Source organism: Fukomys damarensis, unplaced genomic scaffold, assembly GCF_012274545.1.
Source record: "Fukomys damarensis isolate Sample0158 unplaced genomic scaffold, DMR_v1.0_HiC HiC_scaffold_16, whole genome shotgun sequence".
Taxonomy (NCBI): Eukaryota; Metazoa; Chordata; class Mammalia; order Rodentia; family Bathyergidae; genus Fukomys; species Fukomys damarensis.
In genome coordinates, this window is record NW_022900928.1 from 41646450 (window position 1) to 41656397 (window position 9948).

Here is a 9948-nt window from a genome sequence, read left to right on the forward strand (position 1 = left end):
TTTTTCATTAAAAAGTGAAACTCAGCCAGTTTAGTAGAGCATACATTTTTTAAAAAAGACTGGTTTATCATAGTCTGTTGAAAACCATTTCAACAAAAGGCAAAACCAGCTAGGCAACTGAGAAAGAACAAACAACAGTTTGCTTCCAAAAAGCAAAAAGAGAGAGAGCCTAGGCTATGGCCGAGAAGGTGGTGCTGGGACATTAGCTGAGGAGACTTTTGGTGGCGCTACTGTGGAAAGGTAGGCAGAGCCGCAGGGGCACAGCAGTCCAGTGGGGCCCAATGCTCTCTGATTTCTTGAGTTCCGCAGTGGAAACCATCACCAATAGTAGGAAACTGGGCTCAGTGACATAAGCCTGTAATCCCAGCACTGAGGAGGCTGAGGCAGAGAGGATTCCAAAATCAAGCCCAGGCTGGAAAATTTAGTGAGAACCTCCAGCTCAGGTGAAACCTTGGCCAAGGGAGTCTCCATATGCAGTGTGTATGCTTCCCCTTGGGACCTTTGCCTCTGTTGTTACAGCAGAGTCCAGTTGGTGCTTCTACTTTTCTTTGGGAGCAGTGTCAGGTCCTGGAAGTCACTGCTGGGTCTGACACTCTGTTAGCCACCTTGGCATTGCAGTTCCCAATGCCCTTGAGTTCATCAGAAAGATAACAGCAGATCCTCCCCCCATGAACCCAAACAAACTTGTGAGGTGGTGGTGTTGCATGGGTGGAAGCTACTGCCAGACAAATGGGACTGCTGGGGAGGGACTGCAGAAAGCCCCTTCGATGTAGTGGGACAAATGTCAGAGATGAGGACAGCAAACAAGCAAGTTGGCAGTCCTGTTTTGACGATATGCCGTGCAAGAAATCAGTATCAAGATTTCTATCCTGAACTTCTATCCTGTAATCCCAATACTTGGGTGGTTGAGGCAGGAGGAATACAAGTTGGAGGCCATCCTGGGCTATATGCAAGACCTTGTCAAAAGCCCAGAAATTTATGCCCTTTGAAAGAAAAAAGAAAGTCACTTGAAAATCTTAATACTACCTTTGTTTTTGAGCATCTTGTTCTATAAAGTAAAAGATCTTTGAACCTTTTTTTCCCCTAAAGAATGAACAAATTAAGAAGATAATAGAAAGGAAACATTAACTGGATTAAGTAGAAATAAAGATAGCTAATTAACATGGGATCAAGTAGTTTAAAAAAATGGTCATTAGTTTATTATCTTACACTAAGAAAATGGCAGATTCCTGCACTTCTGTTATGTTGGGTTCCATCATAAAATATAACTGTAAAATTATTTTTAAAATGTAATATATAGAATACAAAATGAATTTGTAGCAAACCCTAGGAAATTCTTTTGTTATAAATTACCCAAAATTGATAAACAAATCCCCCAACTTGCATTTTGTTTAAATTTATAACTTTATATCATACAAATTTCAAGTATTAAAAGTGCATTATTGCAAGAATAACTCTTTGAGAGTCCAAAATTCTTAGTTTATAATAAAACTGTAAAGTTTTTTTAAAAAGTAAAACCATCAATGCCATCTATTGCAGAAGTCCAACATCTTCTTAATGTTGCAGAGAAGCATTTCTGGAAGTAACATGTAACTGAAAGGAAACTACTTGTTTTTACCACTTTACATTATTATCATTTTTAGTATTTTCTCTTTCCAATAGAAATTCACACCCACTATAACATTACTATTGAGTTGGACATTCTGTGCAGTTGCCACTTGCATGTTTCCGAAATCATCTTCTTCATGTGTTCTCTTTAAACTGCTTGTGTTACCAGAATGAACAGATAAGGACTTTTCTATTTGGAGTGGTGACATCATCTGTATTGTTAATTTTGGTAGGGAGATGGCTTCATATTCCTGAAGGTGATGGACAAATCCAGCATTAGGATTAATAGAGAATCTTTCATGCACATAAGTAAATGCATCTCTACTTCATGCCAAAGGTTTCCATAATGTATGCAGTAACAAAGGCATCACTTCTGGAGATCCCTGCATTTCCATGGACAATAACTTTTCCTCCAGTTGGTAAGCTCCCATCAATAAATTTCTTAGTCATAGGGAAAAAACATATTATATTTTCCTCTGGATTATCTGCAGTATCCAAGACTAGATATCTAAATAGTTGTTGAAAATTTTGTTTAATAAAATTTGCTGCAATGTTTTGTTGTAGGCAAATTATATGAGTTATTCCATGTTTCTGTAGTATAGGTAGCTTGCTTTTCATAGCAGAAGAATAAGGGCCTAAGAACCATCCAGGTAATATTTCCTGCATCTCCTGTTTCAAAGGGTAGGTTCACTCCTCTGCATAGTCCTTGTACTGTGGGATCCAGGGGAACTCCAGCTTCACATCCTCCAGGGCCAGGCCTTCCAGTGGTCGGGTGGGCGCGGGAGCTCCTGCCAGCCCTACCAGCTGTGGTGCAAAGAAGGAGGGCCGGTTTAGCAAAGGCAGAGGGCTCCCAACTAACTCTCATGGCCCAGGGCACCCTAGGGGACTGTAATACCTGGAAGAGTCAAACAAAAATTTTTTAGAGAAGATAGATATTTAAACTTCAAGTTTATAATGTCATAGACAATGTAATGACACTTTTTCATAGAATAAAAAACAAGTCAGGAATTGTAATTCACTTATTTATATAGTAGTCTTCTACATGGCACTACCCCTTTGTCCTTTGGTGCTGCATTTCATGATTACAACAATGAATCATAGTGCTGTGTAGTAGGGAAAAATACACTGATTTCTTTAGACAATCACGATAATGAATGTAAGATTAATTTAGATAAATTTATTTTTGCATACATGCATTTATAAACACACGTGGTAATATTTCAAGTCTTATTTTATTATTTATTTAGTAATTTTGGTGCCAGAGATCAAACTCAGGACCTTGGGCTTGTGAAGCAGGCCTACTGAGCTAAATCCCAGGCTCCCAAATCCCAAATCTCAAAGATCTCTGTGGCGTAATAATAGAAAATGTGACTTTAAGAGTCAGATTTCTTTTATTGGATCTTTATTTTGCAATGAAATATCAGTTCTTTTTTATTTTATTTTTTAAAATTAATTTTATTGGTACATTTAATGTATACAATATGACATTCATTGTTGGAAATTTATACCTTTATATAATCAATCTTGGTTCTTATTTTTTCCCCATTCCCTGCCTACCCTTCAACCCCTCCCTCCCTATGTACAAAGACTATGTTTCCCTTATTTTTCATTTTCTCATATTAATTCCTTTCCCTTCTTTCCTTTCTCCTACCCCTCCCATTTCCCCTTCCCCTTTGTCCTTCTTCTTCCTATTTCACATTACCTATTATACATTTTAATCCTTATTTACATTTTCAGTTTCTCACACTAGAGAAACTATTCAGTATTTATACTTGTCTTTTTTTTTTTTTTTTTTTTTTTTTTTTTTTTTTTTTTTTTGAGTCAGGGTCTCACTATATAGTTGGGAGTGACCTGGAACTCATTATTTAGCCCAGGATGGTCTCAAACTCACAGCAATCCTCCTGCCTCAGCCTCCCGAGTGTGGGGATTACAGGTGTGCACCACCACGCGTGGCCTATCATTTCTTTTTTAAATCAGGTGAAAATGGAAACCAACACATTCCTTTTAAAATTAAAAAAAATTATTGGTACATTTTAGCTATACATAATGATAATATTCATCATAAGGAATTTATACCTGTGCATGATATATCTTTTTTTATTTCCTGTTCCCTTCTCCTTTCTTCAACCCTTCTTCCTCTTCTTATTTACAAAAGCTTTGTTTCCATTTTTTTTCTATTCTCTTTTTTTCTTGTCCCGTCCTTTCTTCCCTCCTGCTCTCACCCTTGTTCCCCTTCTCATTTGGACATTTTCTTCCCATTTCCAATATCTAAGTATATATTTTGGTCCTTATTTACACTTTTGGCTTCTCATGCCAGGGAAGTGATGCAACATTGATTTTTTTTTCTCATTGTGTTTATTGGAACATTTTAGGTATACAGTACAGTGACATTCATTATTGGGATCTTGTACCTTTACATGACAGGTCTTGGTTCTCATTTTTTCCCCTTGTTCTGCCCTCCCTTTACCCCTCCTCCCTTCCCTATTTACAAATACTTTATTTCCATTTTTTTCATTTTCTCATGTTTTTTTTTCTTTTCCCTTATTTCCTTTCCCCTAGCCTTTCCACTTCTGCTACACCATAGCCCCTTTCTTCCTATTTCACATTGTCAATTATACCATTAGGATCTTATGTGCTATTATGGTTTTTCACACCAGAGACTATTCAGCATTTATACAAGTGTGACTTATTTATTTCACTTAGGAGTATATCCTCAGTATGTATCCATTTGCAACACTTAAACATATGTGTCCAATTTATTTCACTGAAGAGCATGGTCGCAAGGTGCAGCCATTTACCTAGAAATGTCTTAGGTGTATCCTTCTTTATGGCAGAGTAGCACTCCATTGTGTTATAAAAAAAAAAACCTCTAAGACTAATCATAAGGTATGCGAACTCCATTCTTTTCATAGATGGTCATACAGTATGTGGACTCCATTCCTCTCTCTTTTTCCCTATTTCACATAGATCATTAATATTAATATTATATATCACACTTTCTTAAGAGGTATATTTCAGCCAGGTTTTTTGTTTAATTTATTTTCTCCATGTGTTTTCATTATGGGTATGAGATATTGCTCCGTGTAGATAAGGCACAGATGTCAACAGACAACAAAATAGTGAGTGGAAACTTAGGATATCAGTAAAGTTTTAAAGTTTAAACACTTCAAGTTTATCAGTTTAAATTTGGGCTAGTTGATTTATATAATTCTAAAATAATGATATATTTGTGCTGAAATCTAAGAGTCAAGTATGTTTTAAATCTTTAGCCTTGAATTTGCAAAAACTTTTGGGTCATCATGACATTTATGGGTTCTATAGTATAAAATTATAAAACAACAGATATATTTGATCTTTATGAATTTTTCCTATAACTTTATTAATTAAATTATGTTAGGCAGTCCCAATGATATCTATGCATCAGCCAATTTTAGAAGTTAAACTCCTGGAGATCAGTGTTATAGTTTAATGATATTGTGCATTTATTCTCATTTTCTATGACAAAAGTTTAATTCAGTGTTTACACTATGACTCTGGGTTCATTTGTTCTCAATTCTACTTGGTCTGATACTTTCCTAGCCTTTTATTAGCCAGAATGCAAAACAAACCCTAGCGTTTGAGATTTGCTGTAAGAATTCATCCCATTCAAGTCTTTTAAACTTTTGAAAAAAGTCTTTAAAGATATATAATCCAATCCAACCATTTAACCCTATGGATAGAAGTGAGATGACATATGGAGATATTAAGCATTTTTCCCAGGTACTTGGCAGCAGGATGAAAGAAGACATTGATTCTTGATTATCATCTATTCAGATATGGGTTTTTCTTATTACATATAGTTTGGTTATTTTTAGTAAATGATAAGTATGGATGCAGAAAGCTAAAATAAACCCTTTTATACCACATTTACTCACCAACTCCTTCCTATCCTTGAAGTTTATTTTACAGTCCGACTTTTACCTATGTGCTCTTCCCTAATCTCCATGGAGGTTTATATCTTCTTTTCTAATTCTCCAAGTTTATTTTGTTACTCCAAGATACCTCTAATGTTAGAGTTTATAATTACAAACAAAATTATTGATTTTGCTTCATATAAGATGCAAATACATTTACTGGAAAAGTGTTACAAATGCAACAAATCTTGTTGTACAAGTGACTGACTTAGAACATAATGTTTGGGTCTGTAGTCTGTGGACATTTGTTCCTAAAATATTCTTACTCCATTCTACCAGACTCAATTCCAATGTAGTCACTGTGAATAAACTCTAATTGATGAAAACTTTGTATTGCTTCCTAAAGATTTATGTTCCTGGCTGGAGGTTCTATTTTTGGATGTGTTAAGCTATTATACCCATGCTCTGAGGTATGCTGTGTGAGACTCTTAGCTACTGAAGGTCCATGACTATTGAGCACTTCAATTGTGTCTAGTCTGACCTGAGACAGGGTGCAAGTGAAAAATGCACAGCAGATTTCAGAGAGTCCAAAATATTGAAATAAAATCAAAATAAAATATCTCAGTGATTTTTATGTGGATTGCATATTGAAATGACTATATTTTGAATATATTGTAATGCTATTTTAATATTATGCAGCAATATATTATAATAAAATCATATGAAGATTAATTTTACCTTTTCTATTTTCTTTGTTAAAGTGTGGCTTCTAGAAAAGTTGAAATTACATATATGGCTCATATTTGAGGCTGGATTTTTATTTTCATTAGTGCTGCTCTAGTGTCCTGATGTTGCAACTGAAACATTTTATTAATTTCCTGGGATTTTACCAAATAGAAAGATTCATATTCATCTACAGTCACTTATACCAATTTATCAGGATTGTTTCCTCCTTCCTCCTTGGAATATGGAAAAACCATGGTTCCTAGTTTTTCTCATTTTTATGAATCCTTCAGTGTATATCTCAGCACTTGAACCACATATATTCATTAAATATTGGCTGAATTTTCTCTATATATGTGATTTTATAGGAATATCTAAATGTTCTAAGGTTAATAATTGAGGTGACATTAACTTAAATGCTATACTAAAATGAATGCTTCAAATTTGAGAAATAAAAGTGCTCTGAGAAGGTAACGTGTAATATGTTCTATCATTTTTTCTGGATTTTGAGAAAAGAATGCCTGGCTTGCACAACATAATTTCACTTGTAGCAAAACTGAGATACTTGAAAGTTTTATGTAGAAGCTTGTCATAGTATTTTTTGGATCAGATAATGGGAAAGTTCATTAATTTCCTTAAGGTTACTGTCTTAGTCTATTTGTATTGCTCTATCAAAATAATAGAGTTTGGGTAATTTAAAACAATAGAAATTCATTTCTCACTGTAATCACAGCTGTGAAATTCAAGATAATGGCACTGGCATGTTTACTGTCACATGAAGCTGTTCTTGGTGTCCAGGGTGGTGTCTTGCTCTTCATCATTTGGAGCTGGACAAAAACTTTCTTATATGGCAGAGGAGACAGAAGAAATGAACTTCCCCCTCAGACACTTTAATAAAATATCAGTCTATTCACAAGGACAGATAATCATGGTCTAATCTTCCTTGAAAACCAGCTTCTCAAAACTGTTACATTGATAATTGTTTCAATATGAATTTTGGAGTGATATAAACATTCAAACCATATCAGTTATATAACTCTTCAATTGGCAAGAGTGAGATTTCAGTCAAATTGTATCAGACTTTAGCTCAGGCCCTCCCCATCAAACTGTGTGCCCAAAAGAATGAAAATGAAATTTCTTTCAAAACACTATTTTACTAGTATATGTTTGTGATATCTAATGAATACATTAATTTTGGAGAATTGATTCTTGTACATATCTCATCTTACTCCTCTTTATATCTTCTTCTTTTCCTCCCTGCTCTTTACAACCCTAGATGAAATTTAAATTTTTGATGTTCATTTGTACTTTGTTACCTGCGGAGTAATGTCAAAGACTACATGAATGTCACATAGAAATTTTGCTAAGCAACATTTTCTCATGTAACTTGAAGGGCTATATCTCTAGTTTTATGTATCTTTTATATATCTCTTATAAATTGATTTTAAATTAGGGAAAAAGACATAAATTAACTGATTTGAATAGGTTTGGACTTCTAATGACTAAATAATCTTGAAATTTCTTGAAATTCTGAAACAAAATTGGATAATGTCTTTTGGCACAATTTATTTTTTTTAAGTTACTCACACCTGGTTTTATTTTCAGTGTATTGGGTTTTGTTGACCTAGTCAGAATTCATCCTGTTATAAATGAAAAAAGAAATTCTTAAGGTTCTCCATGAATATGGCATCATGGCAATGGTTAGTGCTCTGATTAAAACAAAATATTTTATATGACATATTTAAACAGTATAATGTTCATTTCATATTTTGGAAGTACATTTTAGTGAATTTTTTGCCATCTTTATTAATGGTGAAGTAACTGAGGATACCAATGAAGAGTTAAACATGTATAGATTCAAATTTCTCATTAATATGGCATTTTGAAGAGAGAGAGCACTATACCTGTGTTTAACTGGTTAGAAGGATTTTACTATGAGATCATATTTCTTCCCTAAGTACATAAGCACATGCTTGGAAACTAAAAAATACTTCTAATCATTATACCATTTTCCAAATTATATTCTTTTACTTGTTAATAGTCCACCCCCTCCGACAATTTCAATCCAAACCAAAAAAACCTGTTAGTTACTTTCTCATCACTGAGACACAACACCTGACACCTGCAAATTAAAGGAGGAGCAGTTTATTTTGGCTCAAACTTTGTAGAGGTGTCAGTCCATATTTGGTTGGCTTCAAGGCAGGTTGGCATGGCAGAGGGGCAACACAGCCAAGGTTTGCTCATGGCTTGGCAGTGGGAAGCAGAGAATGATATCAAGGGAGGAGGAGGAATGGAGATGTGCCCTTCCTGTCCGTGCTCCTGGTGACCTAACTCCTGCAGCAAGGCTTCCACTCCCAAATTACTTTAGCTATAAATTCATCAGTGGATATACCACTGATATGCATCATGCCTCTATAATATAGTCACTTTCCAAAAGCCCCATCTATGGGTGCATGAGGCTTTGGGGGTAGATGTAGATATAAACCACGACACTTAAAGTGTTCTATATTGGGTTGAATCCTTTGATCACAAGTGTCAAACACTCCACCTCAAAGTTTTGTAACCTGGAAGGGAAAGAATCAAACAGGAACTCAAAACCTTTAGCTCATTTGCTTTTCTTAGGCTGAACACATTTTCTTAGGGGAGGTTGTGCACAATGGTGATAGTGTGCTCTAAACTTACGTTCTTGATGTTAGCTCCAGATCCTCATCAACTCACGACAGGAAACATTGTGGAGGCTTTTGACCTAGCCTGTGTCATAGGTCCATTATTAAGCCAGTGTTTAGTAATGAAATATGGATAAAATAAAACTATATCAGGACCAAACATTTGAACATTATAGACCATCTCAGAGTCTACTATTTTAAAGTGAATTATGGATTAAAGGCAAGGTGGACCTTTCAAGCAACATTTTCTGAATAATTGAATGTGGACATTTCTTTTTAAATGGGACATTGTGTGAGATTAATTTGTTGGATGGCTCCAAATGTATTCACACAATGAGTTTTTTAGTTTCTGTTACTGAATCCTTATAAGCTCCTACTTCTGAGTGGAGGATCTGAATAGTATGAGTAAGCATTTAGGAGAGGTCAATTTAAATACCAGTTAAAATATCTCATTTTCCAAATTTAAATAATCTCTTAATAACTTTGATTCTTTGAGTATAAGTTCAATTAACTAAATTATCTCCCATTTCTCAAGTTGACTTCCAGCTACATAGGAAAGGATGGGATAATGTATTTGATCTCTTTGCAATGGGATCTGACCTTTTCCCTCTGATTCTTGCCAACCTTTTTTGTGAGTTACCTTCTCTGGCCCTTCAGATAGTTTCAGCTGGGGTTTGCTGAAGCATGGCTGGTAAAATTAGAATTTATTTGGCTCTGGTTGAGCTTTTTAATCTTTGGCTAACTGGCTCTACGTCTGCTCTTGCTACTGGTACATACTCACCAGATATCTAAATATCATATATTCAGTTCCTAGCCCTGCCTCTCTACTCCACAATAAGGGATCATCTCTCCTCCATGTTCACTCCTTTGAGTGATCCTCTTCTTTTTTCTCTTTCCGTTTGTTTACCTGTCTGTACTATCTAGTTTTCTGGTGAGAAGTCCAAAGCCATTCTGATTTCCTCCTCCTCCTCCTCCTCCTCCGCCTCCTCCTCTTCATTTTGTGAGTCAGCATCTTCCTATGTAGTTCAGTCTGGCCTTGAACTCTTGGTGTTCCTCTT

At 35.2% G+C, this 9948-nt stretch overlaps 1 pseudogene; it reads right to left on the reverse strand.

Moving 5' to 3' along the window:
- Positions 1 to 1622: 1622 nt before the first annotated feature.
- LOC104868816 lies at positions 1623 to 6481 on the reverse strand (annotated as a pseudogene).
- Positions 6482 to 9948: the final 3467 nt, after the last annotated feature.